This window comes from Plutella xylostella, chromosome 8 (assembly GCF_932276165.1).
Source record: "Plutella xylostella chromosome 8, ilPluXylo3.1, whole genome shotgun sequence".
In the NCBI taxonomy this organism is placed as follows: domain Eukaryota; kingdom Metazoa; phylum Arthropoda; class Insecta; order Lepidoptera; family Plutellidae; genus Plutella; species Plutella xylostella.
In genome coordinates, this window is record NC_063988.1 from 10,786,699 (window position 1) to 10,808,732 (window position 22,034).

The window sequence follows — 22,034 nt, forward strand, 5'->3', positions numbered from 1 at the left end:
GAAGGTCAACGAAACCCGTTCGTTGGCGTTCGTTTGGCCGGTCTGTACGCAGCTTAATGCAAAGAAACAACTGTCATCGGCTGAATACTTCCCTCTAGTTAGATTACTGTGTCCGTGTGAGACCGAAAATACGACCAATATAGAGAAAATGGGTAAGAAAGAGAAGCGTTTTAAGAGCTTGGTCAAATTTATGAATCCGATAGCAGCATTGGGGACGAAATGAACGGACTCGGGGGAAACAATAGACGGCGCGATCTGCCATCGATAGGACGAGGTTACTCGGGGCCGTGGAATAAGGATTCAGGAGGGTCACTCTATATGACGAAAAACTATTTTCGGAGCGCTGCTGCGTGCACACAACTGTACATAACAATTGAAAAACACAGTAAAAGCATACAGTGGCGGGCTTATTGCCAAAAAGCAATTTCTTCCAGCCAACTTTTGTTGATGGATAAAAGAGTTACTTACGAGCTATTAAGTTACAGGTACAATAACAATACTAATTTAATACAGCGTACAATATTTTTTTCAATTTTTATCTCACTGTATTAAACGTCCCGATTGCACGACAGCTCTCGTTCGTTCGTTTTTCGTCAGTTTACAGTAACCTTCCTGTTACTAACAGACTCCTTATTCTATGGGAACTGGTAGGTATGAGGATATTTTATGGATATTTTATTGGCATGGGATTTAGTGTTATTAGCTGGTTGAAATTTCAGATAATGTGAGATAATAATTATCAACTTATGATCATGATTATTATTGATAATTAACATGCATTATCCTGCCACCAGACATACCATTCAAAACACATCAAAGCACAATTATTGCACACGCGCCGTTAAATACAGTCACAGGCGTTTTTTTATGTTAAGTACGTTACAGCTATTGCGATTGGGCCCGTAACTTTTAGGCAGAGGATTTAACTCTGGGGACAAAGGATTTAAGGGTTTCTGGGACCCTTTTGTGAAACCTGACAAAAAACTCAAGTGTAATGGCGGCCTCAATCACGAGCTTGACCTAATTATACTGCTTATTGGTTCTGTGACGAAGTGTGCTGTGGGTTAGCGATGGGGTGGTGTGGATCGATAATTTGATGGACAGAAATGAGATATATCTGTTGTGGTTTAATTTTATGATTAACATTATAATTATAGAGCTAGGAATATTAGTAGTTGGGGACTGCATTTCAGAACGTTTTGAACACAGAGCACACCGTTTTTTATTGTAAAATTTCTGAGTAAATACCTGGTCCTGGTAGGGAGAGGCCTATGTCCAGCAGTGTATGATTTTTTGGCTGATGATTATGATGAAATACCTGGTCTACAAGTACTCGATAATCCTTAAAAATTACCTACTATTTATTAGTGTGTATAATTATTTGCCTTCTAGTATAATATTTATCAAAATAATTGACTGCATCCTTTGACAAGAAATTGAGAAACCTCTGAAGAGGCGAGATAAATTGTTGACGTGGAAAGTTCCCGCTTTAATTACCCCGGATCAGGCTCGGGGGGTTATTCTCGATGTGAAGTGAAGTCAAAGTCATTTCACTCATAGTATAAATTAAAAAAATGTGTTGAAGAACGTTTAATAAATTAGATTTTTTTAAATTGTATTAATGTGTAGTACCTATGTATATTTTGTGCAAATTAAGTTTATTGTATTGTAACTGTCACAAAGTGCATTGAAGTTTTACCATAGAACTCAATTAATACGTATCAATACTCGTGCGTTTCTGGAATGAATCCCTTCATAAATATATACCTATATTAGTTACATAATAACTCTCTCTAAGCTACATAATGTCTGTGAGGCTGGGCTAGCTAAACTAGAACTAAGTTTACTACGAACGTTTTCTAACTAAATATTAAGTTAAAACCAAATACATATATAAAACAAAACAAAATAATTCTTTATTGATAATTGGTAATTTGCCCCCGAGAATAGTCCCCCGGTGGTCTCCTCGCCGCGAAGCTGGATAAATTGCTTTAGCTCTGGACGGAGGAATTCCACTAAGTCTTAACTTAACTCTTACAGTCGTGAGTCGCTGCGCACAGTCCGGTGGTCACTCTAGCTCACGAAATTTAGGAGTGCTGTTGCGCTAAGAGGTATAGAATAGAATTTTTCCCAATGCTCTCGTTTTTTGCATGATCTGCTTAGCTCAAAGACTATATTGGTCAACCTTGGGGCATCCGAGATACCGCTGGAGGGACGAAGTCACCAAAGACTTAAAAGAGCTGAAAGTGTCCGACTGATCATGCAGATATAATACTTAGATAATAGAGAAGATTTGCACACTCTAATCTCGTCCAAGATCCACTTTGGTACATCTAGTACGGATTTTAAACTTTACGAAATCATAACTTATCCGTCAAAAGTTTAATGATAGTTTCCGCTAAAAACGCCACTTTGTATGCAAGTAAATTGCAGATTCTGAACGGTTCATCAACAGTTGATTGTCCCGCGATTAAGTGACGAATCGTTCTATTGAAGGGACAATTGACTGTTGGTGAACCGTTCAGCATAATTATGTCTATAATTTAGTATCTGAGATTAAAAAAACACACTTTAGAGGTGCGGGTCGCTGAGCCAGCCAAGTAGCCAGCTAAGTTAGTAAGTAAGAGCAGCCTTCCAGTGTCTCGGTTTAGACAATGTAGTCGGATTATCTCTATGTTTCCTCTCCGCGTCAGCTCCAGCTGCTTTCCACTGGACTTAGAGCTCCGAACTGGCGCCAAGTTGCATCAAACTGTGCGAAGTAGCCGGATGTTATCTTGTATTTGTAATGTCACTGTGTATCGGTTATATGGAAATTGGAATGAAACTTGTTTTTGTCCGAGTGGTAAATTGAGTTATAGGTATTTTGCGAAGAGGTTTTAGCCATAATTAAGTTGACATCATAATCATGGTTTTTTTGTGTTGTTGTTGTATTGTTTATTATACCAACTCAAATTTCAAGTACATTTTTTTGTTTCAGGTTTGTAAGCTGACATATTATGGATCTCTTTACTGCGGTGATGATATTATGTAAGAGAATTAGCGAGCCTCTCTTGTCTACCAAAATTTACTGGTGGCCGCGCCGCCGAGCCGTGCTATTATTTTAACACACTGATAAAAAAAAACTTTTGCAGTGTTGTATAAAAATAAACCAACGTTATACGAACACAATAATAGATTCTCAAATGTCAAACTCGCTAACAAAAAAGTTTGAACGAATGTATTTTGAACTTTAGCCGGGAGTAATCTGGACGATTTATATGCAAATTTACGAGAGGACAGGAACTTCTGGACAGACCCCGACAAAAGGACAGGAAACAAAATGAAATAGGAAAAATGATTAAGCTCTTAGTAGGGTTTTACCTAAAAATAATGTTGACGGAAATTTCGACGGAAGAAACCCTAAATCTCGGGGACACTCCATCGCTCCTCACGCCTTCTTCTGTCGCTTTTAGCGTATTTTAGTTTAATGGTTTTGATAGATCAATAAGAAGCTAAACCTACGATGAGGTGATGCAGAAATACTCACTTAAACCTTAATGGCTACTACAAATTTTTCATTGGTTTTTCTCCTTGACTCAATTGGATAAAGTTCGAAACGATGTGGGATCCATAAACGTTATGCCGAATTGTTAAGGGTCAACTTATTTCTCTGCCTGATTTTCTGACAGTATATAATGAAAATCTCTTCGCAGATTGTACAATAGAACAGAAACTGTATATTTGTACCAATTTCCTGTTTCCTCTATAGTAATTAGCGGGTGAACACTTGCAAGTGCTCTCTCGAGTGGTCCGCTGGTGATATCCCCGAGGGGGTGGAAGTTGTAGATATGTATCCGATAGAGGACTATTCTGTATTAACATTGATAATGGAAGGAAAAACTTAGATACTTTTTTGATAAATTACAAAATAGGTTGATTTGTTACGTTGTATATAATTTTCATTGTTAAGTATTTTATGACAGTTGTGACAACCAACTTAACAGTCTTTCTACATCATTCTTCTGTATTTACAAGGTGATTACAATTTGTATGAGTAATCCGTGTCTACACAATCGTCAACGATGTCACGCTAACCTATACTTTTGCTAGCCAGTGTAGTTTATTTCTTACGCCTGCCTTATATATAATAAAACAACATAAACTCACATAATATGATTATGTTACCCTTGAATCACTAACTATGGATATATATTTTCTCTCAGCAGTTTCTGATTACGTACCAAAGTCGTAGCAAGTTATTCTATTGCTAATAACATCGTATTGATTTGTATGACCTTCGGTAAGAAAGTTATGATGAGTGCCTTTCTACTAATTCGAAAAGTAGGTACCTGCCTACGCAGATAATTTGTACACAAAATTCGAATTGTACTTGTTGGTACATTTTAGGCAGTGGATAAGACGTAAAAACTGTATTTTTAATGTTAAAACTATACATTTTATAACTATTGGTAATCGAGTGCCATAAAAACTCTCTCATGCATATCGTACTTTAATAAATAAACAGTTAAGTTATTCTAAATGTATTTACTTATTCGAATTTTAACACTTCAATGAGATCCAAAAAGGACCATTGTCTTATCCGTGCTAATACGATTACGCGGACTTATCGCATAAAGCAAGATCATCCCCACAAGAAGGAGATTACAGTTTATTAATCATTCGTAATTCTTAGGAAAATAACATCGTTGTAACGACTTAGGAAATGTACTTAATTAATACTTCCTTTAAGGAGTTTAGTTAAAAACTTTGGGCAATAAACTGTTCATTACACAAATGCGTTGATAAATCAAATACAACAAAATAATAGAACTCTCATTATAACGCTGATTATGTTTATTATTTAATAAATACAAATAGCTAGTAACTATCCATATGGATTAAAACACAGCATGTATGTTAAAAAGCCAATCTTTCTAGACAAGGTAGGTAGTAACTTAATTGAATATTTTTTGCAAGGTGTTGCAAAATTTAAAGAAAGGGGGTCACTCACTTCATCATACTATATTAATGGCTTTTGAAAAATTCGTTAAAAATAATTGTCACATAAAAAGTCGCGCAACCAAAACACACTTTTTGATTTCCAAAACAAAACTTGTTCCAAATGATTACATTCAGCATACATCTGAGAGCACTGTGTACCTAAATACACCTAAAATCTGAAAAAACACTTTACAAAAAAAAACCAGAATAAGCTCAGTGTTATTTTTCCCGTAAGAAAACTTATTAAGCCTTAATAAGTGGAGATGTGAAAGTTAAAGTTGTGGAGACGAAAATACAAAGAAAGCCACGTTAAAAACTTTGTAGTAATCTTGTACTGGAGTCCGTGAGCGAGGATTTATGACGCTCCGTGACCACATTATGAAAACATAAGCGTTGGCAGTTTCCCCTAATAACGTTGTTGTAATCCTTATTGCCTCGTTCGACCCATTTTTTACGAGAAATAACTTATTTTATGCTAATTCGTGTTACATTGTGCCTGTTGCCACCACGTGTTTGAATCGTGAAAGCTGAAATGTTGAAACTATTTTATTGGTTTGCTTATAAATATTCAAGGAACTTAATTACCAGAGGTCTTGTTTCTTATTACCTAGTTAGGTATTTACAAAATGTTTGTACATAGTTGCGCGACAGTATTTAAGGTTTTACAGATAAAAAGCTAGCGAATATCACACTCCAACCAACTACTTGTAGACCAAATAATAGCACTTCCGGAGTAAATATATTATGTGCTACATATTATGTAGCTTATTCCTACATAATATATTGGTGAAATGGCCGTCTAGAGGCGTTGACAACACACAGAAGAGTATTCCACGCGTTTGGGCTCTCATTTAATTGCTCTTTTACTGGCCACTTGTTACTGTCCTCGCGTCAACAGGCCTGCGGGGAGAGTAAACTGGAGTGTTTTATATGAGAGGGAAGACAAACGTGGAATATGCTAGTGTGAAATAGCTTACTTGAGCGTAAATGCTCGCTAAATGTTTGGTATTCTTGAGAAAATTTTGCAAAGACATAACCAAAGTTCTAAACTCATTACGATCATACAAGTTAGTAAGCATGTAACTTTGGAATAGTTTCGTCAATTTTGATGATAAGTACTTACATTAAAAAAAATATCATAAGATATTCTTCCACCCAAAGGCTGTCTTGACAATTTTTGTAAGTACCTACACAAGTTTTGTAATTTCTTTTCTGTTTGTGTACAAATAAGGAATATTCCATCTATCTATCTAAGAGTATTGGTATCAATCCCATGGTCATTGTGCTGCGTGGTCCAAAAGATAAACCGATAAGCACGCAACAGATTTTTCCGTAAATTGACAGTAAATATACGTTTAGTTTTAGCCTGTTAGGAAAGAATAAATAATCTTGGTAGTTTACTTTCAATATTAAGTCCTCCGCCTCACCCAGTTGACACACAAATCACATCGCCAATAAAAAATCCAGAGTTCCATTCATTACGTGACCAAAATTTGTATCCAACAAACCGAATCAACTGACTTCAGCAGAAAATGATATTTATACCCGATCGCCTAAGATTGAGTTTCGTTAGCCAGCGCAGTAAATTGAGTTTGGGTGCTAGTCAATTTGGATAGAGGTCACCGACAGTCTTGTTAGCAAAAGACAGTATTCATTAGTGAATGGAGGTGACTGGCGGCTGCCGGTGATGTCTCATACTTGCCTGGCTCCACGCTGCCTCATAGATATAGGACACCAGGTCAGAACACTGCCAAAGAATCGTGAGATCTGAATACAACGCTATAGAGCTGCAGTTACCTAAGCAGCGCTATGTGCTACAGGATGCCTTAGAATAAAAGAGTGAGTTTCCTGTTTTAGTGTCAATAATTTTCTGGTAATAAAAATAAAACATGGATAAATATTTATGACTGCCGTACTCAGAGACATTCATTCAACTTAATAGTACCTAACTTACGAAAACAATACTTATATCAATACTTTCAGTTAAATATGAAATGAAAATTACGTTAAAGGTCTACTTCCGAGGATGAGATGCTGTGGTATATTGGCAGAGGCAAATTTCCAGCATGAATTTTTTTTTGTGATAATCATTTTATTACTTAGGCAGTATATCAGATATATAGTTACAATGATCCCCCTGTATATGTAATTCGTATGGAGTGGCCCTCTAGCGCTAGGAGTATGAATGGCCGGCGGCGGGGCTGCGATGTCTGCGTGTGATGGATGTGAGAGGGCAGCGGCCAGGCGCCGGGACGTGGGATGTTTCTCCTCCTGTATGTATAATGGAGCTGTATTAACCAGGGTGGTGTAGTTATTGGTGACGTTTCTTGTAATTTCGGGCGTAGTAGGTACCAGAAATTTGCAACCAAACGTGTTTAAGCGGGAAATGCCATAGATGAAAAGTCTTTTAGAATAGATCTCTGAGTCATAATTTTTCCGCTTTCTTTTTTAACCATCCTGTATTTTAAAGAATGCCATATAAAATCCGAAAAAACAATTCATGTTCGCGAGCTAATAGTAAGCCCATTACGAACACAATACTAAAGTTTCGAGGGTGATATCGCATTTGTAATTTTCGGGTAAATTCTGTAATTGAAAATTAAAACTTCAGAACAGTCCTTTCAGTGGATAACCTAACCCGCGCGTAATCCGACCCTAACTTTATGGAAATACAATTTTCGACTATTTAAGTCTAATTTGAAAGGGACTCGATGGTTTTAATACAATAGAGATAGAGTGTGTGTTCACATTGAATACAATTTGTATAGGGTCAGAGAAATAATGAATTGTGAATTCTGGGAAACATACTGTGCAATATTAATTACGAGTGTAAAAGTAACAATAACATTGATAAAATATACAAAATAATAAACAAATGGCGCCCAATTTTATGACTAAAATAATATACATTATAATATATAATATAATTATGTTCATCATATACTATTACCTGTTGCAGGTTGTTTTAAAGTAATAAATAACTACCTATAAGGTTAAAAAATACATGAAGTGAACCGGCAACCTGAAGCCTTGCTGAAGTTCAGTTTGCGCTCTGGATCGCAAGCTCCGGGAGGCTTTACAAATTAAAAGTTGAGGCTTTCATTCTTCACATTTTTTAATTTAACTTCAAAAACTTGTCGGACGGAAAAGATAGATAATTTTCCCACTTTCCCTTTAAAAAGAATATTCTTAAAATTTGGTAAAAAGTACTTGTCAAACAGATTATCAAAGTTTAAACAAAAAAAACTGAGGCAAAAATGCGTGCTTAAATTAAAACAATCGAGCGGTAAAGTTCTACAGTAGGCACTTGTCCCGCCAGGCGCACTAAAATGTTATCACTGTTCTAGTTTCTGTTCACAAACTACAAAGATAATCTTATTTTTAAACTGACACAAATGCCGAAGTATTGAAAAACTTGCGTTTTCATAAAGCAATATTCGGAAAGTTGTTCCTGGTCGCCGTATTGGCAACTTGGTAAACTGTGCCTTTATGTACCATTGAGCTCGAGCTCGAGACTCGACGCGCGCGGGCGGGACGCAATATTCACTTCTTCAATGACTTTTAAAAGACTGTAAGCTGTAAGGAATTTGCTGCATAATATACAACGACTTACAAAATTAATTTAATAACAAAATTCACGAACGTTTAGTTATATTTACAGCTGATAAAATTATAGTAGGTATGTAGATTCGTTAATAGTTCAGAATCGATTTCAACTTTGTTTACAAACGATAATTACGTAGATAATTTCGTTAGTACCCATTTATACCTACATAATTTTACAATACAATATAACTGAATTGATAAAACCCACAACATATTTAACATTTTCAAAGATGAATTAATTGGTATAATTATAATAGGCGGCCTTATTTATGTTTTTTATTATTTATCTACATAGTGTGATGTTAGATATTCAATTTGCTCGATACCGTCCCAGGTGGCCCCGGAGTGCTCAATATTACCAGAACGAACCTTCTCTCGGGCAGCAGTTTCAAGGCCGAGTCACAATTTCACGCTATTCTTTTTTATTCAGCTTTTAGGGCTTGTGAGAAAATATTCCCGCGTCTCATATTTACATTTTGCCTCAATCTCCGCCGCTTTATACGCCGCTGTAGTCGCCGAGCGAGCAGTCGAACAGCAGAATAGCCATTTTGTTGAAATAATGACACTTTTATGTTGAGAAATGCCGGTCTAATGGATGTTTAACTACTTAATTTTGTAAGAAACTTGACTGTTGAACACAGTGAGTATATTAAATAAGTTTAAAATATAATAGCTTAATGGCATGTGTAGTACGTGTCCCGCAACAGTCGCGTGTTGCCGCGCGCTCGTGCATACATAATAATAATAATAATAAAATTAAATGGCGAATAATAATAAGTCATCAAAAATTTGTTCGTATCGTTTAGTTGTAACTAGTTGTAAGTGATCAGCTGCCGTTACAATGGTTCATTATTGCCGTAGATAAACGTCACTATATATCCCGATTCGCGATATGACGGTATCATTGGTAAAACGCGCATTAAACGAGTTTATCGATGTCAATAACGAACCCGTGTAGCGGCCGCAGTAGATCAATGGATTTCATAAGATAAAACAAACCTAGTGAGTATAAATCATCAGTGATCAGCTGCACATAATACATCAGTGATCAGCTGATCGTAACAGCGCACGGTCGCTTACCGCGTCATCATGTCGTCTAACGTGTTAAAATGTGCGAATTGCAATATTGTAATTAACGAAGTTCTTTCCTTTATACAAAATAAAGTGGACGTAATGGATCAGGAAAGTCTTATTCGTGTATGTACCACAGCATTCACCGAGGATGACATCGAGAAGGCAAAAGTTTTGTTATTCGAGAGTGTGTCTAAAAGTGTGATAAAGCGAAAAGGAGCTGGAAAAACTACACGAGCGCTAGAGGACATAATTAGTTTCATCAGTAAGACATTGAGTGAAGATCTGCCGATATTCGTGGCCAGGGACCTTGAAAAATTACCTCCGGTGACCTTCGACCATGTCGATGTCACGAGACTTCTTAAAGACATTATAGTTATCCAGAAGGAGCTGAGAGAAATACAGGAACACTATGCCTCAGATATGCAATACGCAACCGTTGGTGAATTGGAGAATTTAAAAGTCGAGATAGAAAGACTAAAGAAAGCTAATGCCTCACATGAAAATGCACCTTATGTCAATATGAAGAGGGGTGCATTCTGTCTACAACAAAGCTACGACTATGACAGCGGTCCGATGGGGCTTCCTCACAGTGCAAACAAATCGCTAACGCCCGAATCTGGGGGCAGTCCTACAAAAATTGCCGAGGAACAACAGCTCCGTGTTGGTGAGTCGCAGCCTCGTTTGTCTCTGTCTTATGCAAAGGTAACGGATAGCGCGCGCTCTGTCACACGATCACCAGCGAGCACGGCGAGACCGGTTGCCGGCGGAGAGCGCGTGGAGGCCACTACCGCGGCGCCGGCCAGCGTTGCGCCGCGGTGGGCCTCAAACCCATTAGCGAATACGGATGACACATCACCGAGTGCAGACAATGACGGCGAATGGATTGAAGTGAAAAGACGGAAGAAGGAGAGGCAAATGCAGTTCACAGGGAGGCCAGGTAAAGCATTAGTTAATGAAAATTGTAAATTTAAAGCTGCCGCAGTTAAAATTCCAATATACATATACAATGTGTCAAAGGAGACGACAGCGGATGATATAACTGAATACATCTTGGAAAAAACTATGATTACTGTACAGCCCGAGAAAATCACTATGAAGGATAGTAAGATATATGATTCCTACAAAATGTTAGTGCCTAAAGAGAAATTATCATTATTTGAAAATGATGATCTATGGCCATCTGGTATTTATTTCAGAAGGTACATAATATTTAAGAAAAAGACTGATGAACAGACGAAAGACTTCAGAAAAAATTAAGAATAATAATAGTAAATGGCGAATAATAATAGCAATAAATCAAACATTAATGCATGCCGCTTTGTTAGTTTTAACTGTAAATCTATCAAGAGATCAGTGGATTGCATGAAAATGCTATGTAAGGACGCGGATATAGTAGCCCTGCAGGAGACCTGGTTGTATTCATTCGACTTGGCGTTTCTTGGCTCTATAGATGACCAATTCAGCTATACAGGAAAATCTGCAATTGATACATCGGTAGGTATTTTGAGAGGAAGGCCCTACGGAGGTGTGGCTATACTGTGGCGTAAAAGTGTGTTCTCACAAGTGCAATTGGTTGAGTGTAATAGTGAGCGTATAACAGGCATAAAAATAACGACAGATGATCAGTCAATCTTAGTGTTGAATGTGTATATGCCCACAGATTCTGCTGAAAACTTGTTGAACTTTACGGAGTGTCTTTGTGAAGTGAACGCAGTTATAGAAAATAGCGATGTAGAGGCTGTTTATATATTAGGCGACTTTAATGCTCATCCACATACTCTATTTTGCAATGAGATGTTGAACTTTTGTGCGGAACAACAGTGGAAATGTGCGGACTTTGAAATCCTTGGTATGGACTCTGGGACATATACTTATGTAAGTGAATCTCATGGGACTAGACGATGGTTGGACCACTTTCTGGTGACGGAGTCAGCCTATAACACGATTACAGATGTTAAAGTATTGTACGATGTTTATTGGTCTGATCATTTACCTATTACATTTCAATGTAACCTAAGTGTGATAAGGAGAAAGGTGTATGCTGATGGTTATAATTGTAACAAAGTTATATGGGGCAATAGAGAGGGTGATGCGGTTAACAGTTATAAAGACTATTGTAACAGTTTTCTTAAAAACATTGATTTTCCATCAGAATTAAGATTTTGTTGTGATGATGTTTGTAACCAAATAGATCATAGAAAAATCATAGATAACATGTATAATAATCTGGTCACTGCAATTAGTCAGGCGGCCACACTAAGTAGTACATATAATGTTAAACCTAATAGGAAAAAGTATATTATTGGTTGGAATAAATATGTCAGACAGTATCATGCATCTGCAAGATCGCACTTTCAATTTTGGGTAGCTCTGGGCAGACCGTCGGGTGGACCAATTTACAATAATATGTGTGAAAGTAGGAAACTCTTTAAGTTGAAGCTCAAATGGTGTCAGAACAATAGTGATCAAATTAAAATGGATATACTGGCTACTCTGCGAAAAGAAAAACAGTTCGGTAAATTTTGGAAATGCACTAATAAACTTAATCTTAAGCCAAGTCTGCCTGCTTCAGTTGAGGGTAAGTGTGAACCAAAAGATATAGCAAACCGCTTTAAAGAACACTTTAAAGTTGAACCATGTGTAAATAAGAAAGCGTGCTCAAATAACACAGACCTAAGTAATGAAACCAGGTTGAGGGTGCGATTTTCAGCTAAAGATGTGTTGCACACTATAAAACACATGACCCGAGGTAAATCTCCAGGCCATGATGGTCTAAGTATAGAGCACCTACAAAATGCTGGTGCTCACCTCCCAAGGATATTGTGTATGTTTTATAATTTATGTATTAGCCATAGCTACCTCCCACAGGATATGATAGAGACCATTGTAGTCCCAGTTATTAAAAATAAGACTGGTGACATATCTAGTATAAGTAATTATAGACCAATATCTCTAGCTACAATAGTAGCCAAAGTATTTGACGGTTTGATTGAGGGCCAGCTTAGTAGGTATATAAAGCTCCACGATGCGCAGTTTGGGTTCAGACCCGGACTCTCCACTGAGACTGCGATACTGGCCCTCAAGCACACAGTCAAATATTATACAGATAGAAAAACAAGTGTATTTGCTTGTTTTTTAGATTTATCAAAGGCCTTTGATCTGGTGTCCTATGATATCCTGTGGGAGAAATGTAGAGAGCTTAATGTGCCTCACGAGGTAGTACACATCTTAAGATTTTGGTACCAAAACCAAATGAATAAGGTTCGATGGGGTACAGAGCATTCTGACAGGTACAAGCTTGACTGTGGGGTGAGACAGGGTGGGTTATCTTCCCCTTTACTGTTCAATGTTTATGTTGACAGCCTGATTGATGAGCTCAGCAGAACACATGCAGGATGCTATGTGGATGGTAAGAGCATGAATAACATCAGTTACGCAGATGACATGGTTCTGCTGAGCCCTTCAATCAACGGACTGAGCAGGCTACTGAACATTTGTGAGAGGTATGCTCTTACGCATGGCCTATTATATAATGTTAAAAAAAGCGAGCTTATGGTTTTTAAAACTAGAAATAAGGCTACTGCATTCAATATACCCATAAAATTGTATGGTCAGCCGTTGAAAAGGGTATCTAGCTTTAAGTACCTCGGGCATATTGTCAATGAAGACCTGCATGATGATGATGATATTGAACGGGAGCGCAGGGCGCTGGCAGCCCGCGCGAATATGTTGGCCCGCAGGTTTGCTCGATGCTCACGTGAAGTAAAAATTACACTTTTTAAATCCTATTGTCAATGTTTTTACACGGGCAGCCTGTGGGTCAAATATACGCAAAAGGCTCTCAGCGCTCTGCGAGTTCAATATAACAATGCCTTTAGGATGTTGTTGGGGCTGCCTCGCCACTGCAGTGCATCCGGTATGTTTGCGGAAGCACATACTGATGGCTTCCATGCAATTATGCGCAAAAAGGTAGCGTCGCTCATGTACAGGGTGCGCGCCAGCACCAACGGCATGCTAGAGGTCATTGCAGGAAGAACGGATGGTACCTAGCATATTGAAGCATTGGGTGAATAGGGTATTGGGGAAATTGTAAATACTTTTATATAGCTTGTAAATAGTAATATCTAATATTTTTTGTTTATGTAGTCCTAAGATTGTCTTTTTATTACACTAACATAGGTTAAGTTTAATTGTTACTAACAAAATATGGCTTTTGCTGAAATAAAAAGTTTATTATTATAAATATTGGCGAAATTGTAGAACTACGTCAGCCATTACTGCCGGCCCATCTGCCTCGCATATTGGAGGGTACGCGTGAGATATAATTTACATTTCACACCAATACGGCCGAAAATTGAACAACACGTGGAGGCGTGGGCTGTAATAGGCTAACTGCCACTACAAATAGAGTTGTGTGTCGCTGACAGACTAATTTGAACCTTACAGTGTCTGCGTGGCCGGGCCGGGGTCATACGTTATACGAGTATGTTAAATTGGTTGACAGGGTTGTCCCTTTATAATCAACCATGTCCTTCGTCATTTTGATTCAATTATTATAATTGTAACGTATGCTCTGCTGCTTAATACGTATTTATATTATATAGCTACTTATGTACATAAATGCTTGTGTATTTCTATTTTGATTAGTCTCCAAAATTATTGTGAATATCAAATGACCGACAACTTCATGTAGGGATAAAAGGATGAATGTTTACTCCATATTTTTTTGCAATTTCAGTAAGCACAAGTACTACATATACGCAGTGTGTAAACAAAAAGGTCATCCATACCAAGTTTTCATGCTTAACATGACTACTACCATACTATCAACCTATCACTTCGAATAAAAAATATATTAATTTACCGATACCTCACTCAATCGTGACCCTCTATACTCTATACAATACCTACCTACAACAACAACAAAAAACACTTTTTTCTGAACAAAAATTAGCATGAACCCCTGAGATGGGCCGCGATCCCACCGAATACCATTATGTTAATCCTACACCCGATCTATAACGTTGATTGATAAAAAACCTCCAAACTCACGGTTTTCCTCGAACAATATATTATTTTGGCTGCGCAATCTAGAACGCTTTGATGATAATAAAAAGTATACGTCCAATTGATTTTGTGTGCGAGATACAAAAACAAAAGAGAATCCGTAGCGTTTTTCAACAATTTCAACAGATTTGTATTTTTGTTTATTTTTCTCATTGATATACACTAAAAGAACAAGACAAAGTATTAAAAACATTACAACACTATCCGCATGAATATGGCATGAATAATATGTAGGTAAGTACATAATTATACAGCTAGGTTGGTAACTTGGTACATTTAATTACTGTCAAACCAACATAAACGTTTTTAAATTCAACCTAATAACAACCATTGTACCAACTAATGAATACAGTCACAAATCTTCTAACTGAACTAATTCAAAATAAGAGCTCACTTGGAAAGTTAGATGTTATTTTGACGAGACGATTATTTTGCACCAACACTCTATTTTGTTAGTTTATTGGTAATGAAGGATTTTACACAGAAATAAACTTTTCAGACAAAGCTATAGACTACAACTTCAATAAAATACTTAGTAGGTATATATCATAACGTTAATATATCAGAGTACAAAGAGTGGGTTGAACAAAAGGCAGCGGAACCCAGGACAGAAATGACGGGGGTCAGCCACAGGTCGGCGGGCAATCCGTCATGTGAGGCCGGCAGCGGCGGCGGCGGTGGCGGACGCGGCACCCCATCAATAATCACCACTCATACTAATGTATTATTATGCAATCACAATAATACAATGGGAGCTTTAGCCTGGAAACATAATTACTTAATTATTGGATCAAATGTTATCCGTATAATTTCATGCATTGAAACATTTAACATCAGTGGCGAGGTGGGGATAAATGCGAAACATAAGCCTCTTTGAAATATTGCTGAAAGGCTATTAACGATTCGTGTCAAAAGTTATTTCGTTTGGTAGTCAGACATGGATAATTACATAACAAATGCCATTTATACAAAAAGTTATAACTCACTACCCGCCTACCCCGTGGCCAATTTTATCCGAGTTTTATTACGCGAGACAAAACGCTTTCTTTTACGTTTCGTAAATTGAGAAGAGTCAAAAATTATGTGAACTTTTCTCATATTTCAGCAAAAACGTTACGAAGTTCCGACAATAATGTAAAAGAGATTTCGATAAATCGCGCCCACTTCATTTTGTATGACGGATTGTATGTTCGGTCCTTGGCGGCGTAGGGCGGCGTAGGGCGGCGGCAACGCTGGGCGGGCGGCGCGGCGCGGAGCTTTCAACATTATTATTCTTTCATTTTCATTTTCTTATTCGTTCCTTTTTATTCAATAGTTACATAATTTTCATTTCCACTGTCTTGTTTGGTTAAAGTTCTGTATTGATTAGAGTTGTCTACAAACTTGTAAATTTATTCTATGACTTTTTAATTTGTTACTCTTCAGTCAAAATTATAAAGGTTTTGTGTTGATCTGCTCCTATGTACCTATACTGTGTGTATCGTTGGAACTATTTTTTGTAATGTAACAAATAAGATATCAATAAAGAAGATTAAGGATAAAAAAACGGACCTTAGTTTACATAACCTAAAAAAAATGCATCTACAATCATTATAAACATGATAACGGCAATATAAATAACGTAATAACCTAATTTTCTAGCGATAATAAATTGAATTCCGGTAAATAACAGCACAAAAATAAAGCAACGTGGGGATGATGGAAACCTTGTGTGACTCGCCTCGTTATTCAATTATTGGGGCCACGGAGTAGCACGGCTGCCGGCTGTACCTACTGTCGACTACATTCATGTGTACCTATACCTACACCTTTTATACAGGTTCAGCTTTAATGTTTGTCACACGCATGCTTAGAAGAAGATACAGGTTTTTATTTGCAGTGTGCCTTATTTGGTTTTGTTAATATTTTTCAAATTCATTCTCAGCACTGTTCTAGAATGGACTGGGCTACTTACCATATACCTATCTACGAGAGAAAGAAAGTGGAAAAATATTGATAAACAAAAAGCACAAAATGCAAGCTTTCAATTTGAGAGGCAACCTACATAGCAAATAAAGAAATATAAAATTTTGTTTGATATTGTTTATTTCATCGATACGTATTCTGTCTCATAAAAATTCATGCTTTTTGTAAAAATCCAACGCGCCGGCCGCGACGTGACCGAAATAATTCACCAGATAAGACATGTTTATGAATGTTTTTGTTAATCAAAAAAGGACCTTTTGTAAATTGGAAATACTTCCCTAACTTATTTACTAATGTTTTATGTAAATGAAAATTTCATAAGGTTAATGAGATGTACCTTACGAAAATAACAATTTGGGATTCCGGTGATTTTAGTAAAATTGTATATAATAAATTATATAAATAGGTCCTCAGCATTTACTTAGGACCTATTTTTTTGAGTAAGCTAACCGTCCTTAAGTGACTTGATGCAATTAGTAAGAAATCTGGGCGGTTCACATTTAAATATCCATCAGATACCCGCCTCCGCGTGCTGCTATCTCACTCGCGATGTAATTTAATATTGCAATGAAAAATGTCGGAGATTTTCTTGAATCTTCATCTGAAAATTCATATCGCACTTTTACGTGACCCGCGTGTAGAACTGCACACTTAGAGGAATTACTAGAATTAAGGACCCTTATTGTGTTACGATTAGTTCTGTTGTTGTATTAAATAGAAATTGGTGTAATTATTTTAGTTTTCAGAACTTGGACATATCGATTTTATTTTCGCCGTACTAAAATGATTAAGATTTAACTTTATACTTTAATGAGTTTAATGTATCGATTACCGTTTAGAAAATTAAATGTTATCTCAATTACTTTGTTTTAAAACATAAAAAACAACAGTGAAATTAACTAAATTAAACTGTTTACATGTTTTGTACACATCCATGATTTTGCAATTTCGCAAATGTCGATTGATACACAAATAATCAGAAAGATGAACTAATAAATAACTAGAATAACAAAAATCATGTAGTCTAGTGATTCGCTATATTTTTTTGATATCTTTCATAATATGATATAGAAACTGTTGTGTACGTGACTTTTTACTATTATTAAGAAGTCGTTTTTTTATAGTTTGGATAACCCCTTCCGGCATACTACTTATACCAACATTCGCAACATCCTGTATAATATAACTCCTCTTTTTGGTCGGCGTTTCATAATAAATAAACCACATCTGAGCTGAAATGTCGACGGAATTCCCCAACCGAAGACACTCGAGTACAAATGAATGAATATGGAAATGAGCCAATATATTTTAATTCCTCTTGAGACGTACTTATTTTTCGGAGCCGCGGAGATTTTCGATGAGATTGGTGATACACAGGACGAGGCTACATGTCGTTCACGCTCAATTTTTTTTTATTGCATACCAAATTTACAGGTAGTTAAAAATATCCATTTCTAAGAATTTACACTGTAGATACATGATATCATAATGAAAGTTTTTTCAATCCAAACTTAAATAGTTAAAAAAAACTTCGATTATTCCTGTACGTACCTACCTACAACTTTTTAATAACAGACATATCTTGTAAACTGCCTTTCTCAAGACTGAAGCTCGAACTAGCATTTTGTATAAAATAAACCAACCGTGATATTGTCGTGGTAGCCCCCCGGTCCCCGCGCTGCCGAAACTTCAATCATTCGTCCATGCAAATGAGGCGGTGTCGGCGGCCGCGCCTGTTGACACGGCTCGCGGCTCGGCTGACCCATTTTTAATGGAAGAGAGTGGAATGGAAGTATTCGGGGAGGCACGCAATTTTAAAACGTTTCGAAGGATTTCTGGAGACATTTTTATGGACTGGTGGTGAAGACACAATATTTTTTTTTACTAGGTAGGCTAGGGTTTGATTTCCGGGATATAACAAGATAACAGTAAGTACCTAAAATTAACTGTCGTCGGACACTCACTGTCACTTTGTATGTTTCACAGAAGTCTGTTTTAATATTCTATTTTCTAAAATACCAAAACAATACACGACGAGTTCCTAAATATTCATGATAGTAGTAATAACACAGTACAACTTTGTTACGTTATAATAATTAAAATACAGCAAACCAAAAGCATAATCTAGACTACATTGGTTAATCCAAGCGTACAATCACTGGACCACGTATCCTCTTTATAGCTAAACCACTATCACAATCCCTAATATCGTGGTTCGCAACTAAGATACAACCTGCACGGAATACAAACGTACACGGAATCAAATACTATGTAAATAACCGAGCACTGGGAAAATTCGTTGTAAAAACGAGAGTTTTAATTTAAAACGTAATGAATCACAAATGGAAAAGGGTTTTATGAGTTGACTTTTAAACGTTCAACAATAAATTAGGATTTTTGGAGTAATATATGACCGGATGGTATAAATACCTAGTACTAAGCTAAACGCAGGCTTTGATTACCGAAACAAAAGATAAAAAGTGTCTGCGGGCATTTAGTGATCAGTGTTGCTCTAAAATAAAATTTTCAATCTGAATTTTAGTGTAGACATTAATTTAATTTATTCAATATTAATACTACCTAATTTATGTATTTATGAATGATTTTCTCTTACTTTTATTTCAACATCATCATAATACCTATACTGTAAAAGTTCGCAAAAAAGTAAACTGAGTGAGGTTCTATTTATACGCCAGATGGGCGCTGCGTGGGAGTAGGTATAAGAGCCTTCGCTCTTACTTAAGGCATTTCAATTAGTTCTCCAGATTTAGTACATTTTATGATATGGTCTTATATATTATTTCAGAAAAATCTTAAAGGAAATATTATTATTTAGATCGCTACATAGTATACGTATTTTTTCAACATCATCAGATTCATTAGCCCGGAATGGTCCCATGTCAGTCCATTGCCCAATATAATATAAATCAATTTTTCATGTTCATTACGAAATATAATTAACAGATTCCTATTTTTATTTCATTCAGGAATTCAGTTCTCCCTGAGTGGCTCACATCTTGCACCGAACATCTAATCGAGAAACTCAGTTTATGGGATCCACGTCCATTTACCATGTCCACCCCACTAACCTCGCCGTATGGAGCTTGGATCAAAGAGCGAATTATCCGTATACCCGTGCGCACAGAACTCTCCTAAAATAACTGAACTGTAATAGTTTTATCGACTTTCCTTCACTTGACCCCAAAAATAACAGTCGAGGGTATAAAAGCCAAAGAGCATTCCTTACTTAAGAAAATATCTTGCCTGGTCTCTAGGAGCTACATAGGTGGGATAGAATAAATACTGTAGAGACCTACCTCTACATTCTGCTCCAAATGGAGTTTTTTTCTGTTATTTTGATAAATAGTTAAACAGAAGACGCTTCAATCAAAACCTGGAACTTCATTTCGGATCAAAGAGCAAATACCTAATGGCATCAAATAATGTACCGAGGTTGAAATATATTGGTTACGCTACCGCGGAGAATGTACCTAATTGGCAAATATTTGGTAAATTAGCGGTTACACGCTGTTGCCGGAGGTCATCAAAGTTGTCGTAAATTACTTAGAATCTACAACCATCACTACTTTATATCAAGAGCCAATCAATTTGATGTGAGGTAAAGTGGCGTAAGACAATCACCGGGGTAACGCTGAAACTTTGAGAGAAAAACTTTATCCTTTATTTATCTGATTTGAAAACTAAAAGTTTAGTGTTATCTACTAACACACTATATGTGAAGTACCTACATTATATGAATACGGGGGAAAAGCACAAGGGATCCGTATTCCCGAATCCAATAATTTACGCTTTTTATATAACTATACATACCCCCAAATTCATGTGAAGTTTGTGGTCATGAGGTTTTTGACACTTCGCAATAGGTTGTGATTGTGATATAATAATAATAATAATAATAAAAAACGTTTATTCCGTGCCATCGCACACACGTTAGTCGTTTGCAATAGAATCCAACAATCATGTAAACAAATATGGCGGACTGACATTGACAGCGTATTGTTTATGCCTATAGTGATGTCATAGTGTTCTAATTAGATTAAATATAATAAGCCATAGACTATAAAATAAAACTGATTATACAGGGTGTTAACTTAATTGCGTTGGAGCGGGAAATGGTAGATACAGCTGATGATACTGAACACGATAAGACATTAAAAAACGTATTTTATTTGCTTTAAGCTGACCAACATAAAACAGTTTTATTTAGTACATTTTAAAATTTCATAGTCACCCTATTCAGATTTAGGTACGTTTGACAGAATGACCATGAACTTGAAAGCCAAGATCAAGGCCAAACAATTCAAAGCCAAGGTCAATAAAAAAGTATGCGTGCATCTGCACCACACTCGTGGAGCCACATCGTCAAGGTACCTACCGAGATTTTGGGTACTCAAAGTACCCAATCCATTGTAGACATTTCATTTTACTCCATAAGTATCACTTTATTGATACACAATTATCTTTTATGAATACAGAACATTTTCATTTTATGCTTCATAACATAGGTCACACGTATTCATAGCACAGCACAACATAAAACGTAATGAGGAACAAGGCTTGGTAATCAAAAGATAGAATTGTAGGTACCTTTTCCCTTTTAGGTAATAATTGTAAAAAATGATTGTAAACAAGTATAGTGCCACAAACTTATCTGTTCCGGTGAGAGGGAATTAAATGGATCCATATCTCATTACTTACTAATTAATTGTATATTGATATAGATTAGATGGGTTTATTATAACCGCAAGGGCAAATTACCACCACGGGCAAACTTAAAATCTTATAGAATGAAGAATTATTAGAGATTTACTTGAACTGTCACCGGAACAGATAAGTTTGTGGCACTGTAAACAACAATGACTGACTGACAGACTAGATCCACAGAGAAGGTAATGACTATCATAAATACTCGATGGTTATGATACGCAAGATTGTTATTATTCTACTGGTATTTAAAGTGAGGCCATACTTATTATGAGGATTTCCGTACTATTCGTCATCAAAGACGTCTCAATCGCAAGTACACAACACAAATCGAGATGAGCGAGTGTAAGTAAACCAATTCGTCATTGAAGTAGACCCTGTTATGCATTGTAGTCTTTTATCTTTAGCTGCATACAGACCGGCCAAACGAACGCCAACGAACGGGTTTTGTTGACCTTCGTTGCTCAATCTGCCCCTGTATTATGTATGATAAATGTCTATCGGTGGGCGTTCGTTGGGCCGGTCTGTACGCATCTTTAGGTAATAAAAGAAAAATAAAATGTGGTGAGTATCAAGGGTGAATACTAAACGCTTACCTTATTCTGAGTAAAAAGGTT

The 22,034-nt window shown here is 36.6% G+C and overlaps 1 protein-coding gene across 1 annotated transcript in view; it reads left to right on the forward strand.

Annotated features, from left to right (window-relative positions):
• The window catches only part of LOC105393477 (metabotropic glutamate receptor 2), a 124,490-nt gene that overhangs the window by 19,419 nt on the left and 83,037 nt on the right, over positions 1-22,034 (forward strand). The window lies entirely within an intron of this gene.